At 42.6% G+C, this 26,535-nt stretch overlaps 1 protein-coding gene and 1 pseudogene across 2 annotated transcripts in view; both read left to right on the plus strand.

Moving 5' to 3' along the window:
- The window catches only part of LOC102922245 (leukocyte immunoglobulin-like receptor subfamily B member 3), a 195,309-nt gene that overhangs the window by 99,246 nt on the left and 69,528 nt on the right, over nt 1-26,535 (plus strand). The gene's annotated exons all lie outside the window — the stretch shown is intronic.
- On the plus strand, nt 15,460-19,300 carry LOC102909783 (paired immunoglobulin-like receptor B; annotated as a pseudogene). Its single transcript, XR_013043123.1, has 7 exons — nt 15,460-15,489; nt 15,705-16,023; nt 16,161-16,459; nt 16,770-17,048; nt 17,191-17,481; nt 17,801-18,084; nt 18,824-19,300. The product of XR_013043123.1 is annotated as a paired immunoglobulin-like receptor B (transcript).

Genomic DNA, 26,535 nt, shown 5'->3' on the forward strand with positions numbered 1-26,535 from the left:
TCTTCTTTGAAGATCTGGTAGAATTCTGCTCTGAAACCATCTGGTCCTGGGCTTTTTTTGGTTGGGAGACTTTTAATGACTGTTTCTATTTCCTTAGGGGTTATTGGACTATTTAAATAGTTTATCTGGTCTTGATTTAACTTAGGTATGTGATACCTATCCAGAAAAGTGTTTTCCAGTTTTGTGGAGTAGAGGTTTTTGAAATATGACCTTATAATTCTCTAGATTTCCTCAATGCCTGTTGTTATGTTCCCCTCTTCATTTCTGATTTTGTTGATTTGGATTCTCTCTTTCTGTCTTTTGGTTAGTTTGGATAAGGGCTTGTCTATCTTGTTGATTTTCTCAAAGAACCAACTCTTTGTTTTATTAATTTTTTGTATTATTCTGTTAATTTCTAATTTATTAATTTCACCTCTCACTTTGATAATTTCCTGGCATCTATTCTTCCTGGGAGACTTTGCTTCTTCTTCTTCTAGAGCTTTCAGGTGTGCTGTTAAGTCACTAGTGTGGAATTTATCCATCTTCTTTTTTTTTTTTTTTTTTTTTTTTTTTTTGGGGGTTTTCGAGACAGGGTTTCTCTGTGTAGCTTTGCGCCTTTCCTGGGACTCACTTGGTAGCCCAGGCTGGCCTCGAACTCACAGAGATCCACCTGGCTCTGCCTCCCGAGTGCTGGGATTAAAGGCGTGCGCCACCACTGCCCGGCTATCCATCTTCTTTATGTGGGCATTTAGTGCTATGAATTTCCCTCTTAGCACTGCTATCATAGTATCCCATAAATTTGGGTATGTGGTGTCTTCATTTTCATTGATCTCTAGGAAGTCTTTAATTTCTTTCTTTATTTCTTCCTTAAACCATTGGTGATTCAGTTGAGCATTATTCAGTTTCCATGAGATTGTAGATTTTCTGTAGTTTTTGTTGTTGTTGGAATCTAACTTTAAACCATGGTGGTCTGATAGAACACAGGAGGTTATTCCAATTATTTTGTATCTGTTGTGATTTGCTTTGTGGCCAAGTATGTGGTCGATTTTAGAGAAAGTTCCATGGGGTGCTGAGAAGAAGGTATATTCTTTCTTGTTAGGATGGAATGTTCTATAGATATATATTAGGTCCAGTTGGGTCATGACATCAGTTAAGTCCTTTATTTTCTGTTAAGTTTCGATTTGGGAGTTCTGTCCAGTGGTGAAAGGGGTGTTGAGATCTCCCACTACTAATGTGTGGGGTTTTATATGTGGTTAAACTTTAGTACTGTTTCTTTTTACATATGTAGGCACCCTTGGGTTTCGGGCATAAATTTTCAGAATTGAAACTTCATCTTGGTGGATCATTCCTGTGATGAGGATGTAATGCCCTTCTTGATCTCTTTTGATTGATTTTCGTTTGAAGTCTATTTTGTTGGATATCAGGATGGCTACACCCGCTTGTTTCTTAAGACCATTTGATTGGAAAGTCTTTTCCCAGCCTTTTATTCTTAGGTAGTGTCTGTCTTTGAATTTGAGATGTGTTTCTTGTATGCAGCAGAAAGAGGGGTCCTGCTTTAGTATCCATTCTGTAAGCCTATGTCTTTTTATAGGTGAATTAAGTCTGTTGATATTAAGGAATATTAATGACCAGTGATTCTTCATCCCTGTTATTTCTGGTGGTAGTGTGTGTGTGTACTTCTCTTCTTTGGGGTTTACTGTTGTGACTCTATCTATTGCCTGTGTTTTCGAGTGTGTATCTCACTTCCTTCGGTTGGAATTTTCCTTCTAGTGCTTTCTGTAGGGCTGGGTTTGTGGATAGGTATTGTTTAAATCTGGCTTTGTCTTCGAATGTGTTGTTCCTTCCGTTTATGATGATTGAAAATTTTGCTGGGTTTATTAGTCTGGGCTGACATCCATGGTCTCTTAGTGTCTGCAATACATCTCTCCATGTCCTTCTGTCTTTCAAAGTCTCCATTGAGAAATCGGTTGTTATTCTGATGGGTTTTCCTTTATAGGTCACTTGGCCTTTTTCCTTTGCTGCTCTTAATATTCTTTCTTTATTCTGTAAATTTAGTTGTTTAATTATTATGTGTCGAGGGGACTTTATTGGGGGGTCTAGTCTGTTTGGTGTTCTATAGGCTTCTTGTATCTTCATAGGCATTTCCTTCTTTAAGTTGGGAAAGTTTTCTTCTATAAATTTGTTGATTATATTTTCTGTGCCTTTGAGTTGGTATTCTTCACCTTCTTCTATCCCTATAATTCGTAGGTTTGGTCTTTTCATGGTGTCCCAAATTTCTTGGACATTTTGGTTCATGACTTTGTTGGCTTTAGTGTTTCCTTCGACTGATGAAACTATTTCTTCTACTGTATCTTCAATGCCAGAGATCCTCTCTTCCATCTCTTGCATTCTGTTGGTTATACTTGCATCTGAACTTCCCGATCTTTTACTCAGGTTTTCTATTTCTAGCATTCCCTCTGTTTGTGTCTTCTTTATTTTTTCAATTTCCCTTTTCAGGTCTTGGACTGTTTCCTTTATTTGTTTCATTGCTTTTTCATGATTTTCTTCCAGGACTTTATTGTTTTCTTGCAGGACTTTATTGTTTTCTTCTAATTTGTTTGCCCTTTCCTCTAGCTGTTTACAGCGTTCTTCCAATTTTCTTGTCTTTTCCTCTACACAAGCCTCTAACTTCTTCATGATTTTACTCATAAGGCTACTTTCTTCTGCTTCTTGCAAATTTTGATGTTCAGGTCTAGTTGTTGGAGGCGGGCTAGGTTCAGGGGGCTTGGAAAAGGGGATCCCTCCCGGTGGGGCTAGAAGGGGACCTGCCCCGTGGCCAGAACCTGGGGCCAAGTTGGGCAGCTCTTCCTGGAGTGGCTGGTGCCCAGGGATGGGGTCTGGGTTGGCCCCGGATACTCACCTCTGGTCCAGAAGGGAAGTCGGGGGCAGGATGCAAGTTTCTCTCCATTTAATTTGCTATTGGCTGTTGACTTGCTGTAAATTGCCTTTATTATGTTTTGCTATGTTCCCTGTATTCCTGATCTCTCCAAGACCTTTACGATAAAAGGGTGTTAGATTTTGTTAAAGGCCTTTTCAGTATCTAGATGATCATGTTTTTTTTTTCAGGTTTCTTATATGATATATTACACTGACAGACTTTCATATGTTGAACCAACTTTGCTTCTCTGAGATGAAGCCTACTTGAATATGGTACATAATTGTTTTGATGTATTCTTGGAGTCTGTTTGCCAACATTTTATTGAGTATTTGTGCATCAATGTTCATGAGGGAGATTGGTCTGTAGTTCTCTTTCTTTGTTGAACCTTTCTTTGGCTTGGGAATCAGAATAATTGTAGCCTCATAGAAGGAGTTTGGTAGCATTCATTCTATTTCTATTGTGTGGAACAATTTAAAGAGTATTGGTATTAACTCTTCTTTGAAGATCTGGTAGAATTCTGTCATGAAACAACTTGGTCCTGGGCGTTTTTTGGTTGGGATACTTTTAATCACTGTTTCTAATCCTCAGGGGTTATTGGTGTTTTAAATAGTTTATCTGGTCTTGATTTAACTTTGGTATATAGTACTTATCCAGAAAACTGTTCATTTCTTTCAGATTTTCCAATTTCGTGCAATACAGGCTTTTGAAGTATGACCTGATGATTCTGTGGATTTCCTCATTGTCTATTTTTATGTCTCTCTTTTCATTTTGGATTTGTTAATTTGGATGCTCTCTCTCTGTTTTTTGGTTAGTTTGGACAAGGGCTTGTCTATCTTGTTGATTTTCTCAAAGAACCAACTCTTTGTTTCATTGAATCTTTATAGTATTCTTTTTATTTCTATTTTATTGATTTCAGCCTTCCATTTGATTATTTCCTGGCATCTATTCCTTCTGGGTAAATTTGTTTCTTTTTGTTCTAGAGCTTTCAGGTGTGCTGTTAAGGTACTCGTGTGAGATCTGTCCATCTTCTTTATGTGGCCATTTAGTGCTTTGAATTTTCCTCTTCATATGCTTTCATAGTGTCTCATTATTTTGGGTATGTTTTACATTCATTTTCATTGAGTTCTGGGAAATCTTTAATTTTTTTCTTTATTTCCTCCTTGACCCACTGGTGATTCAGTTGGACATTTTTCAGTTTCAGTGAGATTGTAGTGATAATGTCTGTTAGTTCCCTTATTTTTCTGTTACCTTTCTGTCTGTCAGACCTACCCATTGGGCAAGAGAGGAAGACTCTTTCTTCCTTGTCTCATTGTACATGTTTAAAAGTATTTTCTTTGCTCCCAAGATCTCCAGGATCCAACTTCAGGAGGCATAAATGTATTCCTGAATGAAGGTAAAACTAGCTCAATTAACTATGGTTGTCAAGAGAAGATGTCCTGAAATATTTCAGGACAATGGAGTCCTGAGGAAGCATTCACCATCATGGATGATGAGGACCAGAGAAGGTTTTTATAAGAGGCTCTGAAGCAGTGAAGGGAATGGGATTGGGTGGTACCGGGGCCTAGTGTTGGACAGGAAGACGTTGATAGTAACAACAGGCCATCTTGAGTCACATTGCTCCTTGTCAATGATCAAAGGACATCTCAGGATGAGACTGTATGAAATAGATGCAGAGGAATGTAAGTGGAAGGATGGAGAGGCTGAGGAGTCCTCTCTCTCCTGGCTTGACTGGAGGTCTGAAAACATGTTCACAAGCCCTAGCTGGCTCACTGATGGAAGCTAACCTCCCTCCTGGACAAGATATGATTTTTTTACTTACTGTTCATTTACTTGTACTAGACATAAAAGAGAAACCCTTGTCTTCTTTAAAATTATTTAAAATATATATGTAATTGAAATAGTATTACTTTACTTTCTCATCCCTTTGCTTCTTTCACCCCCTCCCAGTAACCCTCCTTCAAACCCCTTCAAATTTTCTTTGATAAGTATTGTTTTACACACACACACACACACACACACACACACACACACACACACACACACCTGTTCTTTTTTTGTATATGGTCCATGGCAGACTACTCTGCACTGGACATCGAATCATTTTTTTTTCCTCTGATATTATTATAAAGGAGAACACCTCTTCTTTACCCTGTGAGTTTAAACCTCCTCACTATTTCCCTTCCCTCTATTCTTCTAGTATCCAGACCACAGCTTCTCCTCTGATACTTCAGATTCTGACTAATGCCCCAGGCTCTAATGATTATTGGAAGATATTCACTGCTTTCCTTAACATATGGGAGGAACATTTATTGCCACACCAACTCCAGTGTCGTCCGTGTGACATGAACAATTATGTCAATAATAGCGGACGGGAGATACGTGTCCCACGGGACTAAGCTCCCTGGAGGTCCCTGGCAGAGTACCCGTGTTATGTCTCGTTCTCGAAGGAGACGTGCTTCACAGATCATGAGCTCCCTGGGCTATGGGTTCTGTATAACTGCTTTTCTGATAATGTTCTAATTAATCTATAAAACACAGCCAAAATTAATGAATGCTTGGGTTGTGAACTGTGGAGGAAAGGGGAAGCTGGACATGGACCTTATTTAGATATAGCAGAATGAACTATTCCTTAAAGACCTCAAGCCTCAAGCCACTAGATAATAGAAAGTATAATATCTCAGGTATTTCTAGGGAATGAACACTCACCCACTAGGAATCCTTTAGGAATCCCAACTAAAGTGATTTATGGAAGAAAACATTATCTCATAGGAGGCAGATAGTGGGCCCCTCTGTTGAGGAAGTTCAGCATGGAAAACTTAAGGACTAGAACAGAACCCTTTCCCCTTACAGGTGTAAAAGTACAAGTGTCCATATTCCAGCAGGTAAAAAGGTTTTATATTAGAAGAGATATATGGTAAAGAACTAAAGAAAGACTTAGGGAGGATCTGTAGCATCCAAATTGGCTAAATGGGTCATGAGAACCAGAAAAGTAGAAGTGAATAATAAACTAGCGAGCGGCTGAGATAAAGATGAAGGACACAGCTGCAAGAAGCCTACACAAGTCTAGGAACTGTACTAAGTTTAAAAAACACAGACTGCTCTTTGGGTCATAAAGTTCTTGTGAGTGAAAGGATATGTCTAGCGCCGATTAATAACTGTGTGCTTGATGTTTTTTAAAGATGATGTAATTGAATTATTGCCAAGCTCTTGTTGTTCCCTGTATGACTTGATAGTTTTCTTTTCTGTATATAAACTACTGATTTGCAGAAGTAAAGTTGCAGCAGCTTCAAACCACTTTTGAGTGTGTTTGTTGTCTGTCTGTCAGTCGCCGAATCCTTGCCGTCCTGACTACCCAAGCCCTGATTCTCCTACGGTCGTGGTACTCCCGGTGGGCCAGTCCGTGGCAATTTATCAATGCTCAGTTAATAGCCTCCATTCTTCCTCCATCAGCTATGATGATATCCTGTATTTAAGTGTTAGTCTGAAGGTCAGCAAGTTCAGTAGCATAGAAGACTTTAATTTGGGATTCTAATTCCTCAAAAAAGAAACCAAGATACAATGTCAAGTGTGGTGGGAATGACTCACTGATGTCCCACATCTGTGCCAACACCCTTAAAAGGGGCAGGTGAAGCAGTAGTGCATCCTGGGAGGAAATGAAGATGATCACAAAGACTTACAGAATGTGAGAATACTGGACACTCAGGGAGGTCTACATTCAGGGAATTATCCATGTCTAGTCTGGACATTGCAAACACCCTGAAGAGAAATGCATGCAAATTCCACCTTCACCTCCACTGGACATTCTGCTCAGATCCTGCTTCCTGCTTCTGTGATTCTCTATGGGACACTGTGTGTTCCACTCTTTCATTGAGCACATTCAAAGACAACCCTACTTTAACATGCAGCAGTGTTTTTCATATATTCTTGCTCCATATCAATAATTTACTAGTATCTTTGAGCAAGAGACTGAGGTGTAAAATAGGAGAGAACCTGATGTTTCCTCTGATGAATCATCATGAACAGCTGTTCCCCTGCCCCATCTCATGCAAATCCTTGTGGGACCCATGCAGGGAGGGCAGAGACTGAAACCTCTGCAACACCAACTTCCTCTCCTCTGACCTCTTGTATGGAATTGGCTAACATGGGTACAAGAATAAAGCCTGGTTTCTTCTACTCTTGCCACCTGCAGCTAGCAGAAAAGCTGTCCCAGCCTCTCTCCAGCTGCAACACCGAGGAGAGCAAGCCTTACAGCTTTGCATGGACAGCACAATAGAGTTGGCAGGGGGACCTGCCAGTAGAGCTGAGAGTGGGCTTGCCAGGAATGTGAGGATGGAAGGTCTGGCCTCGCTCATCATCTGCCATCTTGTGTTGGGAGCAAAGGAGAGATGTCCTTCCCACTGCCTGTGGCAGGAGGGAGAGCAGGCCCTGAGGTCATGAGAGCAGGAGCGCTGTCCCTGCCCCTCACCAGCTGCAGCACTCAAAACAGTGTCCCTGCACCTGGACTGGACAACAGAGTAGAGCTGACCCTAATGGCACAGGTGTGGATGAGCCAGTCCCAAGAGCATGAAAGCAGGAAAACAAGCCCAGTGCCTTGTTTCTTGCTGCATTGGTGAACTAGCCAGGGCAATGTTGAAGAGGCCACCCCGGTGATGAGGATGGGGGAGATCTGGTGAGCAGACCAACCCTGTAACTGATCAGGCCCAGAACTAAGGTGACAAGTTGGCCCACCCCAACGTTCACCCCATCTGTCATCTGCTGGGGTGATCAGCAGCTCCAGAAGTTCCAACATTGCAGAATTTCCACAATACAGGGCAACAACACAATGTCTAAGAGGAGTCCCAATGAGGGCCAAGTATTCATGGTGTAGCAAAAACCAAAGGCCATTGACCAATGACTCTTCAGAATAAAGAGTTGCAAGTAAAGATATAAGGACTTAAGGTTATTCAGTGTGATTCACTCTGTCACACTGCAGCTTCTAAGGTGACAGTTTTCTTTTTTTTCTTCTTTTCTGTTTCTCTTAAATTTTATTTTATTTTCTTTAAGGGGGGCAAGAGGAGTTTGCAAAGACAGATGTGGATATGAAGGGATGGGGACAAGGCTGGGATCAAATGCTTGATGTGAAACTCACAAAGTATAAGTAAAAAGATTTTTTACAACAAGGAGAGCCAGCTGGGCATGGTGGTGCACATCTTTAATCCCAGCTCTCAGGGAGCAGAGACAGACAGATCTCTATGATTTCGAGGCCGTCCTGGTCTACAAAGTGAGTTTCAGTCTATTCATGGCTATTACATATGGAAATCCTTTCTCATAAAACCAAAAATCAATCAATCAATCAATCAATCAATCAATCAATCAATCAATCAGAGGAGACTGATACTATCCAAGAGCCCAGTTATCTAAGTTTTGTCCATCTATCCCTTTTCTCTTGGTTCACTTTGTGTGTTCCCCATTACTCCTGACAAGAAAGTCCCTGAGTCACTGAGAAATGTCAGAGGTGGGCAAAATTAATATGACCTTATTTTCTCCCTGAAACAAAAAAATTACTTTCCTCCATCCCTACATGTTGTGATTCTTGGAGAAATTTTCTGACCATAAAGTGGGTGAGGAAGATGACAATCTCTGTGCTAGGTGGGTCCTGTGTTGAATTCTTTTGCATCAACTCTGCTTCTTCAAATGTCTGTGATTCACAGAGTCTATTAGGATTTATGGCCATGGAACTTGAAATTCTTCCTTCCAATACAGGATCAAAGTATGCGGCTTCTATCTACTGATGAAATCAGGATAGGATTAGGAAGATTTTTCCATGGAGGAGAGTGTATGGAAGGTGCCCACAAGCCTGTTCCCTTTGGGAAAGATCTGGCCAAATAATAGTAGAAAGCCCAAGAAGATACCTGGGCACTTATATCCAAAATTTAATACATCCAACCTAACCCATGTAAGGCTATCATTATCTAGCACAAAATCCAGACAAACATATTGTAAGAAAACAAAATGAAACTGGGTAGTGGTGGTGCACACTTTTAATCCCAGCATTCAGGAGGCTGGGGCAGGTGGATCTATATGAATTCAAGGCTAGCACCTCATCGACAGAACAAGTAGCAGGACAGTCAGAACTACACAGAGAAATCTGTCTTTAAAAAAAAAAAACTGTACATGAATGTCTCCTAAAAACGTAAATAAAAAATCCTCAACAAATATTATTTACATCTACTAAAAAATCCCAGGTAATGACAGGCCACAAATAAGATGGTGATCCCACATGATCATATAACCTGTACAACTGTTTCTCTATGATAATCCAGAAAATCATCAGGTCATACTTCAAAAACCTGTTCTCAACAAAACTGGAAAATGTGAAAGAAATGGACTATTTTTTGGATAGGTACCACATACCAAAGTTAAATCAAGACAAGATAAACTGTTTAAATAGACCTCTAACTCCTAAGGTAATACAAACAGTCATTAAAAGTTTCCCAACCAAAAGAAGCTCAGGCTCACATGATTTCATCTCAGACTCTTAACAGATTTTCAAAGAAAGCTAGTTCCAATATTCTTCAAATTGTTCTACACAATCGAAACAGAAGGAACAATACCAAAACACTTATGAGGCTACAGTTACCCTGATACCCAAACCACACAAAGATGCAACAAAGAAAGTGAATTACAGACCAATCTCCCTCATGAACATTCATGCAAAAAACTCAATAAAATATTGGCAAATTGAATCAAAGAACATATCAAAAAAAATTATCCTACATGACCAAGTAGGCTTCATCACAGGGATGCAAGGATGGTTCAACATATGAAAATTTGTCAATGTAATAGACCATATAAACACACTGAAAAAAAAAACACATGATCATCTCATTAGATGCTGAAAAAGCCTTTGGCAAAATCCAACACCCCTTCATGATAAAGGTCCTAATGAGATCAGGAATACAAGGAACATACCTAAACATAATGAAGGCCATTTACAGTAAGCCAACAGCCAACATCAAGTTAAATGGAGAGAAACTCATAGCACTTCCACTAAAATTGGAAACATCACAAGGCTGTCTACTCTTCCCATATTTATTCAATATAGTACATGAATTTATATCCAGAACAACAAGACAACAAAAAGAGGTCAAAAGGATTGAAATTAGAAGTGAAGAATTCAAACTTTCAATATTTGGAGACAATGTGATAGTATACATACGTGACACCAAAAATTCTACAGGGGAACTCCTTCAGCTGATAAACTCCTTCAGTTTGTGGCAGCATACAAGATTAACTAAAAAAAAAACCAGTAGCCCTTTATATACAAATGACAAATGGGCTGAGAAAGAAATCAGAGAAACATCACCCTTTACTATAGCCACAAATAATATAAAATACCCTGGGCGTAAGTAAACTAAGCAACTGAAAGACCTGTATGCTAAAAACTTTAAGTCTCTGAAGAAAGAAATTGAAGAAGATATCAGAAAAATGAAAGATCTCCTAGGCTCATGGATAGATAGCATTAACATAATAAAAATGGCAATCTTACCAAAAGCAATCTACAGATTCAATGCAATACCCTTCAAAATCCCAACAGAATTCTTCACAGACCTGGAAAGAACAATACTTATCTTTATATGAAAAACAAAAAACCCAGGATAGCTAAAAGTATCCCCTATAGTTTAGCAAACTCTGGAGGCATCACAATCCCTGACGTCAAGGTCTACTATAGAGCTATAGTAATAAAAGCAGCTTGGTACTGGCATAAACACTGACATGTGGAGCAGTGGAATTGAGTTGAAGATTCTGACATTAGTCTGCACACCTATGAACACCTGATTTTAGACAAAGAAGCCAAAACTGTACCATGGAGAAAAGAAGGCATCTGCAACAAATGGTGCTGGCATAATTGTATGTCAACATGTAGAAGATTGCAGTTCCATCCATATCTGTCACCATGCACAAAACTCAAGTCCAAGTGGATCAAAGACTTCAACATAAATCCAATTACACTGAACTTGATAGAAGAGAAAGTAGGAAGTAGTCTCGAACACATTACCATCGGAGATCACTTCCTAAATCTAACACCAGTAGCACAGACACTGAGAGCAACAATTAATCAGTGGGACCTCCTGAAACTGAGAAGCTTTTGGAAGGCAAAGACATGGTCAATAATGACAGCCTACAGAATGGGAAAAGATCTTCACTAACCCCACATCTGACAGAGGACTGATCTCCAAAACATATAAAACCTCAAGAAACTAGACATCAAAATACCTAACAGTCCAATTAAAAAATGTGCTATAGAGCTAAACAGAGAATTCTCAACAGTAGAATCTCAAATGGCTGAAAGACATTTAAGGATTTGCTCAACATCCTTAGTCATCAGGGAAATGCAAATCAAAACAACTCTGAGATAACATCTTACATCTGTCAGAATGGCTATGATCAAAAACACTGAAGACAGCTTATGTTGGAGAGGATGTGGAGCAAAGGGAACACTCCTACACAGTTGGTGTGAATGCAAACTTGTACAGGGACTCTGGAAATCAGTATGGTAGTTTCTCTGAAAATTGGGAATCAATCTACCTCAAGACCCAGCCATACAACTAACTCTTGGGCTTATAACCGAGGAATACTCATCTTACCACAAGGACACATGCACAGCTATGTTCATAGCAGCATTATTCATAATAGCCAAACCTGGAAACAACTTAGATGCCCCTCAACTGAAGAATGGATAAAGAAAATGTACTACATATACACAATGGTTTACTACTCAGCAGAAAAAAAATGACATCATGAGGTTTGCAGGCAAATGGATGAAACCAAAAAATATCATCCTGAGTGAGGTCATCCAGACTCAGAAGCACAAACATGGTATGCACACACTCATAAGTGGATAGTATATGTAAAGCAAAGGATAACCAGACTACAACCCATAGCTCCAGAGAAGCTGGCTAACAAGGAGGACACTAAGAGAGACACATAGATAGCCCAGTGAAGGAGAAATGGATGATATCTACATGAGCAAACTCTGAGTGAGGGGGAGTAATGGGGGGTAAAGAATGAGAGATGAGAACATAAGGAGATGGAAGGTTCAAGCTGAAACAGGGGCAGAGTGGGAGAGCAAGGAGAGAGATACCATGATAGATGGAGACATCACAAGAATAGAAAGAAAGAGTGCTAGGGAAATTCCCAAGAATTGACAAGGATGACCCCACCTTTGACTTCTAGCAATAATGGAGAGGGTGCCAGAACTGGTCTACTCCAGTAACCAGATTAGTGAACACCCTAATTGTCCTCATAGAGACTTCATCTAGTTACTGATGGAAGCAGATGCTGAGATCCATGGCTGGGTGCCAGGCTGAGCTTCAGGAATCCAGTTGATGAGAGAGAGGAGGGATTCTGTAAGTGAGGGACATCAAGATCATGTTGGAAACACATACAGAGAAAAGCAACAACACTACTGGAAACTCATGTACTGTGGGCCAGTAGGTGTGGAGACCCCATGAGACTGGACTAGGCCCTCTGGATATGTGAGACAGTTTTGAACTGTTTGGGGTCCCCCAGGCAGATAGAGCACAGAACATACATAGCTACCAATATTCTTTTGGATCCTGACCCTACCTCAGCCTCCATGGAGGAAGTCTCCCTGCAATGATACTTAAGAAGGCTGGTTCAGGGATGAACAAGGTTAACCTCCTCCCCCCCCCATTGTCAAAATTATCTTTAATTTTTTTCATTTTTTATTGAGAAATTTTCTACTCACTCTACATACCACCCACAGATCTCACCTCCATCCTCCTCCAAATCCCAGCCCTCTCTCCAAAAACACCCCATATCCCCATATCTCCCAAATTAAAGTCTCCCATGGGAAGTCAGCAGAGCCTGGCACAGTGAGTCTAGGCAGGTCTAAGCCCCTTCCTACTGCACCAAGGCTGTGCATGGCATCACACCACAGGCACCAGATTCCCAAATGCCTGCCCATGCACCAGGGACAGATCCCGATCCCCCTCTCCTGGGTGCCCCACAAACAGTTTGAGCCAAACAACCTTCTTTCATATCCAGAGGGTCTAGTCCACTCCCATGGGGGCTCCACTGCCACTATTTTACAGTTCATGGGCTTCCACTAGTGTGTCTTGTCATCTCTGCATGTCTTCCCACTTGATCTTGATGTCCCCCACCTGCAGAATCCCTCCTCTCTGTCAGCGAATGGATTCCCAGAGCTCAGCCTGGTGCCTGGCCATGGATCTCTGCATCTGCCTCCATCAATCATGGGACAAAGGCCCTATGATGACATCTAGGTTATTTGCCAGACGGGTCACCAGAATAGACCAGTCCAGGAACCCTCTGGACCACTGCAAGCAGACCAAGGTGGGCTCATCCTTATGGATTCCTGAGAGCCTCCTCAGCACCCTGCCTCTTCCTATTCCCATGATGTCCTTATCTATCATGTTATCTCCCTCCCTGCTCTCCCACTCTGTCCCTGTTCCAGCTTGATGCTCCCATTTCCCTATGTTCTCATCCCCAACTCCTTGCCCTCTGCCATCCCCCCACACCCAGTCTGCTTATGTAGATCTCATCCACTTCTTTGCAGGGTCATCCATGTGTCCCTCCTAGGGTCTTTCCCTGCTAGCTGGCCTCTCTGGCGCTCTGGGTTGCAGTCTGGCCATCCCTTCCCTCACATCTAGTATCCACTTCTGTGCCTTTGAATTAGTATTCTTCTCCTTCTTCTATCCCTCTTATTTTTAGGTTTGGTCTTCTGAGATGGTGTCCCAAATTTTCTGGATATTTGGAGTCATGATTTTCTTGGCTTTAGTGTTTTCTTTGGCTGATGAAGTGATTTCCTCCATCTTATCTTCTGCTCTTCCCTCTCTTGCATTCTGTTGGTTATGCTTGAATCTGTAGTTCCTGTTCATTTACTCAGATTTTCCATTTCCAATATTCCCTCAGTTAGTGTCTTCTTTATTGACTTTATTTCAGTTTTGAAATCTTGAGCTGTTTCCCACATTTGTTTAATTGCTTTCTCTTGGCTTTCTTTAAGGGATTTATTGATTTCTTCCCATTTTTTGTTTGACTTTTCCTTGATTTCTTTAAGGGAATTTTTCATTTCCTCCTTAAAGATCTCTATCATCTTCTTAAGGTCATTTTTAAAGTAGATTTCTTCTGTTTCTTCTGTGTCGGGATGTTCACGCCTTGCTGATGTAGGTTCTGATGGAGCCATATTGGTTTTTATGTTGTTGACTGTATTTTTGCACTGACGTCTACCCATCTCTTTCTCCACTCGGTGCAAGTGGTGTCTGTGTCTGAGAGAGCCTCTCTTGGTCTGATCGATACACTTGTTCCAGAGGGATCTCTTGGTGTAGTGGGTGCTGGTGGATTCTTTGTCTCAGGGAGCAGCTCTTAGTCCAATTGGCACTCTTGGGCTCTGTCTCAGGGAGTAGCTGCAATCTTGGCATGTGGGTGGGTAGGGAGGGCTGGGGTTTGTGGCTTGCAGGGTCTGGTGGTAGATGGTGGTAATCTTATCTGTCTGCAGTAGGTCTGCCTGCTGACTGGCCTGAAACTGGGACTGCAATGGGTGCTGATGTAGGGGCACAGGGTTGTGCCCCTGAGCCCAAATCCTTGGGCTGGCTTGTTCAGATATGAGTATAAAGACTCACCTTTTAGTCCAATTGTGTGCTGGAGGGCTCTGTCTTAGGGAACAGTTGCAGTCTCAGAGGGTAGGTGGGATTGGCCCCATGAATATTCCTTCATTGTATAGAGGCTCCTAAGGCCACTCCTCTTCCATCAGAAATATTGGCAGTTAAAAGTTGTAGGCAAAGCTATTTTTTCATGAATCTAAACACTGAAAAGTTTCCAATATTGATGAGCATAGTGGAGCACACAGTTCTCAACAGTCGAATGTGAGACTGTTGCTGGATCTAGTCTAGACTACATAGTGAGTTCCAGGACAGCCAGAGCTACATAGTGAGACCCTGTTTCAGCAAACAAACAAACAAAAACAAAATATCCCCAAAAACCAAGATTGATGACAGGCTTTCAGGGAACCCTAATATAACTCATTGCTTCATCAGGTAGATTTGTGTGGAGTCTTGTCTTGCCATGGAGACTGTTGTCTGATGTTGGGTGTGTAGGATTTGTGCTTGTATCCCTAGGTAAAGTCACAGAACATCCACAAAGCATCTCTGAGAAAGCTAGAAAACTGGTGATGAGCTTTGTCTAGCTGCAGGAGTAAAGGAGAACCAAGCAGAAGCTTGGAGAGAAAACGACCAACTGCCTCAGAGCCCATCAAGTTAAGGTCCTGACTCAGTAAGTCACCAGGTTTATTTTGCATTAAGTCTTTGTCTGTGGTGAGTGGGAGTATATAGGCAGATGTAGAGCGTTACATTGAAGATGTTCTGCAGGAAGACACCACAATCAGGCTTGTAATCCAAGTACTTAGCAAGCTGAAGGAGAAGGAGGAGGAGTCTGAGACTTGCAGGAGATTTAGAAGGTTCTGTCTCAGAAACAGAACAAAAACTAAGGAACCCACGAGAGACAGAAGTCTCAGCCGCACTAGAAGGCACCAGGAAGTGGAGGCCATGCTCAAGTTTCAGTGCAAACTCTCACAGGTAAATAACTCACAGGTTATTCTTTTGCAGGACTGAGTCTGGACCTCAGGAACACAGTATTGGCAGGTCAGTGTCTTCCCAGCTGTCCCAGTTTGGACATCCTTGGTGGGGACCACAGGTAATTCCTGAACAGGGAAGATGAAGGGCAGTTGGTGTGGGGTAATGCTGGGGATACCTGAAATTTCCTAAGTCTGAGAAGCTGATATCTGAGGGAGAATCCTGGGAAAGCAGCTGTCAATTTTCTTTCAGGGGCCCTCTCTAAACCTACCCTCTGGGCAGTGCCAAGAAATATGGTAGCCATTGGGAACCGGGTGACATTCTTCTGTGAAGGTCCTTTAGAGGCCAAGGAATATGTTCTCTACCAAGAAGGAAGTCCAGATTACCCAATACCAACAACCCTTTTAGAAACTGAAATCAAAGCCACATTCTCTATCTCATCGGTTGAATGGTACCCTGCAGGCCAATATTGGTGTGAATATAAAAGTAATAATGGTATGTCAGAAAGAAGTGACTTCTTGGAGCTGGTGGTTACAGGTGAGATGACTTTACCATTTCCAGATTCTGCCTTAAGGAAAGGAATATGATCACTGGGAGTTCCTCTCTCAAATTTGAGAAAGGAGAAAAATGCCTTTCATGTAAGCCCACATGACAGGCTTTCTCTTCTCTCCTAGGATATTACTCAAGTAAAGTCAACTTGTCTGCCATTACCAGCTCTGTGGTGACCTCAGGAGGGTACGTGACCCTTCAGTGTGTCTCAGACCAGACATATAACATGTTTATTCTAATGAAGTAAGATGAGAAGTTCTCCAGGTCTTTGCCCTCACAGAATATACACCCTGAGCTATTTGGAGCCCTGTTCACTGTGGGTCCTGTGACCCTCAACCAGAGGTGGAGGTTCACATGCTATGGGTATTATTTGAGCACCCCCAGGCATGGTCAGTGTCCAGTAACCACGTAGAGCTCCTGGTCTCAGGTAAGGAAGTACAGAACTTTACTCTACAAGAGTTTGTAACTGACACAGGATCCCAGGAAAGGGCTGATGTATGGTGGTTGATCAAGAGCCTGGGTTACTGAAATCAGTGTCACAGATCTGTGGTACAGCTTGAATTGAGGAGCAAAATCTAGGGTTTATTTAACAGTGGGACCCACGATCCAAGGAAAAGTGAGGTCTTTAAGCATTCTTCTGTGATTTTAGATCAGCTTACATGTCACTGGCAAATGTGACCTTCTCTGTGCAATTCTCCTAACAGATACATCTCCCTTTTTCCTCTCATTCTTTGCTGGGACCCTTCATAAACCCACCATCTGGGCTTATCCTAGCTCTGTGATCTCCATAGGGAGTCCTGTTAGCCTATGGTGTGTGGTGACTCTAGAAAACCTAATGTATGTTATATATAAAGAGGGAAGACCAAAGCCCTGGGACCAACAAATCCAAAGAGTCCACAAGAATAAGACAAAACTCACCATGACTGAACTGAATGCAGGGCACCATCACTGTTACTCTTATACCTCTAAGGGATGGTCAGAGCTCAGTGACAACTTAGAGCTGGTAGTGACAGGTGAGAGGACACTCAAAAATATTAGCCCCAGATGTTATTCTCAAGAAAAGACAGTAATAATGCTATCTGTCATCAAATGACAAACATGGTGAGAATTCATATAGTGTGAGCCCCTTTAATATTCCATGTGTACTTCTTCTAGGAATCTAATACAAATCAACTTTGTCAACCCTGCATAACCCTGTTATTTCTTTAGGAGGGCATGTGACACTCCCTTGTACCTTAACTCAAAGATACAACTGTTTCATTTTAACTAAGGATGACCAGAAATTCAGCAGCTCACAATATTCATATATTAGGACTTTCCAGTACACATTCCAAGTGGGTCCAGTGACTTCCAACCAAAGGTGGAGATTTAGATGCCATGTCTATAACACAAGAAATGCTCAGGTGTGGTCTAAAGCCAGTGAACCCCTGGAGCTCCTGGTCTCAGGTGAGGAAGCCTCCAGACTCTCTGCAGAAACATTGCTCCTGACACATGGTCCCGGTGGAAACCATGTTGGGTGATGTGTCTGAGGATCCAGGGCTCCTGAGACAATTGACACTGCATGCAGACTGTGGGAGTCATGGCATAAAAACGAGGGAAAGGTATGGTGAGATTGGATCTTGGGAGGGTCACGAGAGACTGAGTCTTCCCATGGCCTTACTTATCCTTTTGCTATTCAGGAGTAAAGTTCAAGATCAGAAGTATGCTTGGCATTTACTGTGAAACTGTTCAAAGTCCCATCTCTTTCTCACCTACCTCCCTGCAGGGAACCTTGAGAAACCCACCTTGTGGGCTGAACCAAGCCCTGTGATTGCCTCTGCAATGATGTGACCATCTGGTGTGAGGGGTCCAAGGAAACCCAAATATATTTCCTGTATAAAGAAGGAAGCTCAGCACCATGGGACAGTCAAACTCCCAAAGATCCTGGTAACAAGGCCATGTTCTCCATAGCATCCATGGAAAAGCACCATGAAGGGCAATATCGCTGTTACTCTTACAAATCTACAGGGTGGACAGAGCGCAGTGACCCCCTGGAGCTGGTGGTGACAGGTGAGTGGACACTATGGGTCACAGTCCTCACCTTTTCCTGTGGGGGCCGCTAAAAGCTTTGCTGCATGCAGGGAAATGACCCACATGAAGTGATAAGGAAACCTCAGGTCAGGCTGACATAGTAGTTACCAGTTCACACTCTTAAAAGTCTGAAACCAGGTCACTTATTGGAAGCAAATTTAAGCACAGACAATTCTGAAGAAAAAAAAATGATTACTAGTGTAATCAAAATCCTAATGAACAACGAGGCATAATTGCATCAAAACTCAAATCAGAGTACATTTGAACGTAAAGATTGATTTTGTATCTTAAGGGCCTTTGCTCTGGTGTTGTCTCTGACTGAGGTAATGCCAATGTCAGCAGGCTAAAAAGTATACGTGACATCTCCCCAAAGGATGGGCTTTATTTAATGAATGCCACTGATAAAGTTCTAGGGAGGAGAGTCTGCGATAAACATCCTGGGGGATTCAGGTGAGGTTTGGATCTACGAATGGAAAGGTCACCTGGGTATTAACAACATCCACTCCCAGCTTTCTTGATAGAAAACAGTTATTTATATCCTCCATTGAGCAGACATACTACATGAGTAACATTTGTGTTTTCTCCCATATTATTTGTGAGCATGAATACATTATACCCTCAACATTGCCCTCAGGAAATACATCTCTAAACATTTTCAGCCATAGCTCAGCTGCTGCAGACAATGTATCATTTAACAGGTTCTGTCCTCTTTTTCTAGGTGTCCACCATGTTAAATCCACTCTGTCTGCTTTTCCCAGCACTGTGGTGACCTCAGGTAAAAATGTGACCCTTCAGTGTGTCTCTCCCAAAGGATATGATGGGTTCATTTGACTGGGGAAGATCTAAAGTTCTCCAGGTCCCAAAAGGCACAGTTCATACACACTGGACAGTCCCTAGTTCTGTTTCATGTGATCTCCATGCCAGCCAGCCAGAGTGGTCCCTTCCGATGTTATGGATACTATACCAATACCTCACATGTGTGGTCAGAGGCCAGTGGCACTTTGGAGCTACATTTCTCAGGTGAGGAAGTCTCCTCATACGCTCAACTGACACCAGAAATCCTGTGTCATAAGCCATTCTACCTCAAGGAGGGTTCAAAGCCATAACTGCTGAAGGGAGCTCTTGACTACTAAGGCCCAGAGTATGAGAGGCATTTGCACTTTCAGAGCAGGAGGGGATATGGAATGTATTTCAAGAGCCAGATGGATGAGATCCTTAATGTTTCTTAAATCTTAGGTATAATATTTGTGTTTTAAAAGTATCCATTTTTAACAGGCAATGGTAGCACAAGCCTTTAATCACAGCACTTGGGAGGCAGAGACAGGTGGATCTCTGAGTTCAAGGCCAGCCTGTTCTACAAAGTGAATTTCAGGACAGCAAGAGCTGCCCAGAGAAACCTTGTCTTGAAAAACAAATAAAAGTGTCATTTGGACAGGGAACACCTACTCCACTTATTCCCATTTTGACCACTTTTGGAGATCTTTGTGGCATCCAGCAAGAATGAGACTTCCAGTTGTTATAGATACTATATAAATAACCCTCATGTGTGGTCAGAGGCCTGTAACTCTCTGGATATTTGGGGATTTCTATGACTTCCCACATCTCTTGTGAAATAAGCTTTTCAGATGAGGGTTGAGAGCTACACTTACCTGTGGGTATAAGGAAAACCATTTAGAATGAAGTTAGAAATTATATTGATCTAGGAACTTGACAGTATTGATTTCTCTTTTAGAGTCCATATAGCCTCTCTAGATATGGATGCAAGTGTTAATTAATTTAAAAAATAAAATTTACTTTCTTAATACTGGCCTATTCTTTGATGATTTAGCTTCAGTACTTGTTAGAACATATCTGCATTCATGTACATTGTGAGCATATGTTTATGTCTTTTTTATTGCATTTTTTGTATTAACAACAATGTGATGATTAGAGAGTGAGATATTAAACAGAAGCATCATGGCAACCTTGTGGGGTGAGTGCAGGAAGAGAAGCCCAGACTGTCACTATTTTGACCACTTGATATTCAGGGGAGCCTGAGAATAAGACCGTGTTGCTAGATCTTGGGTTCTCAGCTCTTGAATCAGTGCAGGTTACTGTTCTGCGGGGCTAATATCCTCCAGACTTCTATACTGCAGACTGGGCTGGGAGCAAGGAAGGCCCCTATCCCGTGAAGGCAGAAATGACATTTTTCCATCTGAGCTCTCTTTAATCAGATAAACTCTTGTTTCAAAGAAGAGCCTTGACCAGCTGTTCTGAACTCCAAGAATATTCAGGCTGAAGAAATCAGGCCAAAGAACAGGAGGAAGATGCTATTGCAGAGAAAGAGTTCTTTCAATATTTTCATAATGTTATACCATGAGAATAATGTGAATTTGTAGAAAATAAGAAGATGAAACTTGACAGAAAGAATCACTTCTCTTGAGCACTGCCCACACACAGAGAATCTGTTTCTCAGGGGTGCCTGAGACAATCAGCCAACCACAAAATATGTCAAAAGCCATGACAGATGAGGAAGGAAAATTCTGCTTAGGGCATGGAACCAGAGGTCAAGTTCTAGACAGGGGAGAGAGCTGTCACAGTGAAATTAAAGCATCTTATGGTGTTTTTGTTTGTTCCTGACCACTCTGTTCACAATCTCCAGCCTAACAGCCCCAGGATCACATGGTGGAGAACCTCATCCGGATGGTCATAGCTGGCTTGATCCTCCTAGTTCTTGGGATTTTGCTGTTTGAGGCTTGCCACAACCAGAGAAGGCCCTTGAATGCATCCTAGAAGTGAAGAAGAGAGACAGCCATAGTCCTTGCCTGGTGACCAAGTTTGGGAAATAAATTTGAGGACCTCTTGGGTTATTTACCAGAAGATTCCATGTTTTATAGTGGGCATCACTTGTGAGAAATAATCCAGGAAATAAATTTATTTGGGGTGCAGAAAAAGACCTGAATATTGGGGCAGCTTGCTCTTCTACCACCACATTGAAGGTCTTCCATTCTACCTTGCTGTGGATTTGAACATTTTTCCCTCCATTATTTCATTCCATAATGTGGGGGAACATATTTTCCCACCAGTGAGGTCTGGTTCCTCACCTTTCTCTATATTCTAATTTTCCTCAGCCCCATGTGACATTTTCCTTTATTATTAACCACTACATTTTCCATTGTGCCTTATGTTCACATTTGTTTTTGTGGGAAGATGTTATTGTTACTATGAAGAAGGAATTTTACTCAACAGCAGCAACAACAACAGAAAATAGTGAGTACATGTCCAATTACAGAATGAAAAGAATGACCAAATATAAGGACGCCCCCAAAACATTGAACTCTCAAATCAGTCAGTATTCATCACAAACACTTTGTGAGGTTTCTGCTAATTTGCTTATTTATTTTAAAACGCAATTCTTTTTTGATTCTTTGGAAGATTCTCATCATGCACTTCAATTCTGCTTATGTCCTAGTCTCTCCATATCCACCCTTGACTCCTGCAGTATGCTCCCCCAAATTAATTAAAAACAAAGCAAAACAAACATAACACCCACCTCACCCCACCATCTTTCTAACACCTCTTACACCTCTTCATTCATGCCAGTGGCATCAGGAGCTGTGGTGTGTCATGCAGTACACCCCTTTTGTCCAATCAGCCCCATTCACAATATGTTCATTACAATGAGTCTGGTTTCAGACTCTGGTTTCTGGTTCACCTTCATCACTGGGCCCTCACAGAAACTTCTCTTGGACAGCCTGTTTATGCACTGAGTTATGAAGATCCTGTGGTGATCCTTTGGCAGGTCCAGACCCTTCATGCCCTTCAGAAAGCCATGGATGGGACAGCTGTTAGAGTGGGCCCAGAATGTGGGTCTGAGTGGTACATGATCTGGTTGGTTTGGGACATTGGGGTCACACACTTAGGCAAGGGCCAGAGCCAGAACTCCTGGGCCAAGACCACTAGGGTCAGGTCTCCCATGCCTGTGGTGAGTGTTGGGGCAATTTCTCCTGAATGCTAGAGTCAGCTCTCCCATGGGGAGACAGTGCCAGATCTCCAGAGTCCATCAAGAGGAAGGGCATGTATGTTAGGGTCAGAGAAGCACAGAGCTGGCTCAGCATGGCATTGGATTTCAAAACACTTAGTTCCTATGACCCAATGTGCCAACACAAGCTGTGAGCAGCACCATAGATCCTGGCTGCTATTGGGCCTCAGACCCAGACCTGATGCACAGCAGCAGCCAAGGCCTGCTCCCATGTGGCTCTGCCCTCCACTTGCATTGGCCTGGTCCCAATGGCAACAAGGCCCTAGGAATCAATGGCTACTGCTGGTGGCCCTGACCCCTGGTATCAGCACTGCTTTTGATGGTGTCAGGAGCCACAGATATCAACACAGACTTTGGCTGCTGTAGGACCACAGACCCAGACATGGTCCTCAGCATCAGCCCTGGCCCAGGTGACACCATGGCCTCGTTAGCAGCAATGTCCTTTGATACCAAAATGGCCATAGGATGGGCCATACCATGGACATCACAGACCTCAACTGTTATAGACCCAGACATAGTTCTTGTCAGCAGCCTAGGCTCAGTTGTCACCATGGCCCTAGGTGGTAGCATAGGCTTCTGAGATCAACAAGGCCCCTGTGGAAGTGTGCCCCTCAGACACCATATGGCCCCATGTGACAGCTCAAATACCTAAGATCTGTAATGCCTTGAATGGTATCAGGAGCCATGGACATCAACACAGACCCTGGCTGTGGTAAGGCTTCAGACCCAGACATGTTTCTCACCAGCAGCCCTGTTGCAGATGACACCATGGCCCCAGTGGCAGCATGGCCTTGAAGACCAAAATGGCCACAAGAGGTCGCCTAGTCCCTGGGTATTTGTGTGGCCTTTGCTGGCTCTGTGGGTCATGGACAACACAGACCACAACTGTGATAGGACCACAGATCCAGACACGGTTCCAGGCTTGGATGTCATCCGAGCCTGGGTGGCGGGACATGGTATCCAGATTAGCATAGCCCTGGTAGAAGCATCTGCCCATTCCTCCCAGCTCTCACTTCTTCAGAAATGCCTCTCACCACAACTCATGAACCTCTCCTCCTCTCTTCCTCTCACATTTTACCACCATCTACTTGCTCATCATCATAGTTTCACCATGACGACCCAGGGTGCCCTGTAGGGTTCTTTGGACCTCCTGACCCACACGGTCCTGGGAGAACATTAGGTGCTTCATGCTGCTGGACCATGAGGTTCCAGGCTTCCCTGTAGGTTCTTTCACGTACCTGAGCTGCTTGACATCAGACAGCCTATGGATGCTTCAGGCAGGCTGGACTCTGAGGACCTAGACTGCCAAGTGGTTGTTATTAGCCCACCTGAGCAGCATGGCTTCTTCGTGGATGCTTCAGGCAGGCTGGACACTGAGGATGTAGACTGCTAAGTGGTTGTCATTAGCCCACCTGAGCAGCATGGCATCTCCATGGATGCTTTAGGCAGGCTGGAATTTGAGGACCCAGGTTGCCCTATAGTTGCCACTCCTCACCCATCAGAAGTATAGAAAAGTAAATGTTACAGTGCATAGCATTTTCCCAGGGATATAACCACTGATACATTTCCAATATTGCTTGTCATAAAGGATCACACTGTTCTCAACAGCTGTGAGGTGGGAATGGTTGGTTGATATCTCCTGGTATACATAGTGAGTTCCAGGACACCCAGAGGTATATAGTGACTGGTTTATGAAACAGACATAAACCAAACCAACTAAAAACCCCAACGCAAAGCAAAACACCAAAACAAAAAAAAATTGAACATATGATTTGTAGAAACCCTAATATATCTCATTGGTTCACCAGCTAGATTTGTGTGGAGTCTTGTCTTTGTTTCTGTCACTTGTGTATCATCTGGGCTGAGTAGACATTGTTCTTGTATCATCAGGACAAGTTCACATGTCACTAAAACTTGTCCAGGACAGGGTAGGAAACAGGCCATGAGTTTAGTTTGGCTGAAAGAATGAAGGAGATCCAGGAAGAAATCTTGAGAGATAAAGACCAGACTTGAGTTCCTTAGAGATTAAAGTTGGCTCAGGAAATTATTAGGTTTATTTCCTGTTAAGTCCTGTTTGTAGAAGTATTGGGAACATCCAGGCATATGTAGATGGTTACAATGGAGATGTTCTGAAAGAAGAGACCACATCAGATTTATATTTGTAATCTCAGGCCACAGAAAGCTGAGGGAGCAGGAGGAGTCTGACATTTGCATGAAATTCAAGAGTTTCGGTCTAAGAGATAAAAATAGAAACCAAGAAACCACCAAGAGACAGAAACCACATATTCTATAGCCCAACCCATCACAGCACTGGGAAAAGAAGAGTCAGGTGCCTGGGAAGAACAGTTCCTATTTCCCAGGGGCTGATGTTAACTCATACTCATGACATGAAAGACAAGCTAGCCTACATAATCCATATACTTTGTTTCTGTCCATTTGGCAAGGAGAACAACTACCTGCAAACTTGTGGTAACTGGAGGATGCCATGACACCATTTCTGATATCTGTGCTGTATCTTGTTGAGATGTAAAGACTGGTAGGGAGAATTCTAGTCTGAGAGTGAATCCACCTGACAACCATGCCTTGGGCCCTCAGGAAGTCTCAGCAGCTTAGAAGACATTTGGAAGTGGAGAGCCTGCTCATGTTTCAGTGCAAACACTCAAAGTTAACTCTTGCAGGACTGAATCTGTGTCTCAGGAACCCAGTGCTAGTGGGTGACTGTCTTCCCAGCTGTCCCTGATTGGACATCCATGGTGGAGGCCACAGGCCCCTTCTGAACAGATCATATAGAGAACAGCAGATGTGAGCTGATACTGTGGATGCCTGAAACTTCCTTGGTCTGAAAGCTTCTATCTGAGGGGGAGTTCTGGGGAAACAGCTGTCAATATTCTTGCAGTTTTCCTTTATAAACCTGCACTTAGAGGGGACAGTCAAACTCCAAAAGATATTGCTAACAGGGCCATGTTCTCCATAGCATCCATAGAAAAACATAATGCAGGGAAATATCACTGTTACTCTTACAAATCTGCTGGATGGCCAGAGCACAGTGACACACTGGAGCTGCTGATCACAGGTGAGAGGACACTAAGTGTCACAACCTTTGCCACTTTCCTCAGGAAATATTCTTCCATAAGTAAACTGACAGAGTCCAACTGCTGGATCCAGTTTGAGCTTTATTTTATTTAACAGGCTGCCTTCTTCTCTTCTAGGTGTCTAGCTTTGTAAACCTACTGTGTCAGCCTTTCCAAGCCCTGTGTTTATATCATGTGTGAATTTGATTCTCCAATGTTTCTTTACAGGGTGTTTATTTGAATGCATATCCAAAGTTCTCCAGGTCTCAAAAAGCACAGATCATGCACAGTGAACAGTCCCATTCTCTGTTTCCTGACATCTGTAAGGCATCCAGCAAGAGTTGTCCCTGCAGATGTTGTGGATAGTATAATAATACCCTACGTATGTTGTTAGAGTCAAGTAACCCTTTTAGATACATGTCTCAGGTGAGGTGTTTGACACCAGAAACATTTCTCATATGCCTTGCAGAACCCTCAAGGAGGTTGTGTGGATGGGATGTCTGGAGTAAGCTCTTATCTGCTAAGGCTCAGGTTATGAAATGCCATGGAGCTGTCAGAAGTGAATTGCATATGAAATGTATTGCAAGAGCCAGCTGAATGACTTCCTATCTTTCCTCCATCCACGCTCTCAAGAAAGCCCTCCCTGATAGCCATACAAAGGCTCTGTCTTCTCCCTTGAAAAATACCTAACTCTCCACTGTTCCTCTGAGATGAGTTATAACAGGTTTGCTCTGTCCAAGGAGTGAGAAAATGATGTCCCCCCAGGTCTCTGTCCATCAACCTCACGCTGAATATTTCCTGCTAACTTCATCTTAGGCTCTGTGAATTTCTCCACTGGTGGTCAGTACAGATGCCTTGGCTCACACAACTTATCCTCTGTGTTGTCAGCCCCTAGTGACACTCTATACATCCTGATCGCAGGTGAGGAATGTAGTCACTTAGGATGGACCAGTTCTGACACAAGTTCAGTTGGGAGGAGACCTGGAATTCATTGTCAAAATGATGATGAGCATCTCAGGGATAATAGGTCTAGTGATAAGAGAATGGACAAGGGGCTGTCTGTTAAAATATAGAGACTAGGTTCTGAAACAGGGCCTCAGAACATGACTGTAGTCTTTCACTCTCATTTGTCTTCTCTGTAGGACATCCCCCATCACACCTAATCTCCCTGTGTATGCTGGGACTACTGTGTCCTTAGGAGAGAATGTGACCCTGCGGTGTCAATCATTAGTTCCAGTGGACACTTTCTTTCTGTTCAAGGAAGTTGCAGCCCATCCATACATGCATCAAAGATCAAAGTCTGAAGATCCACAATATGAGGCAGAATCCTCCATGATT

The sequence above is a fragment of the Peromyscus maniculatus genome, chromosome 1 (assembly GCF_049852395.1).
Source record: "Peromyscus maniculatus bairdii isolate BWxNUB_F1_BW_parent chromosome 1, HU_Pman_BW_mat_3.1, whole genome shotgun sequence".
NCBI lineage: Eukaryota > Metazoa > Chordata > Mammalia > Rodentia > Cricetidae > Peromyscus > Peromyscus maniculatus.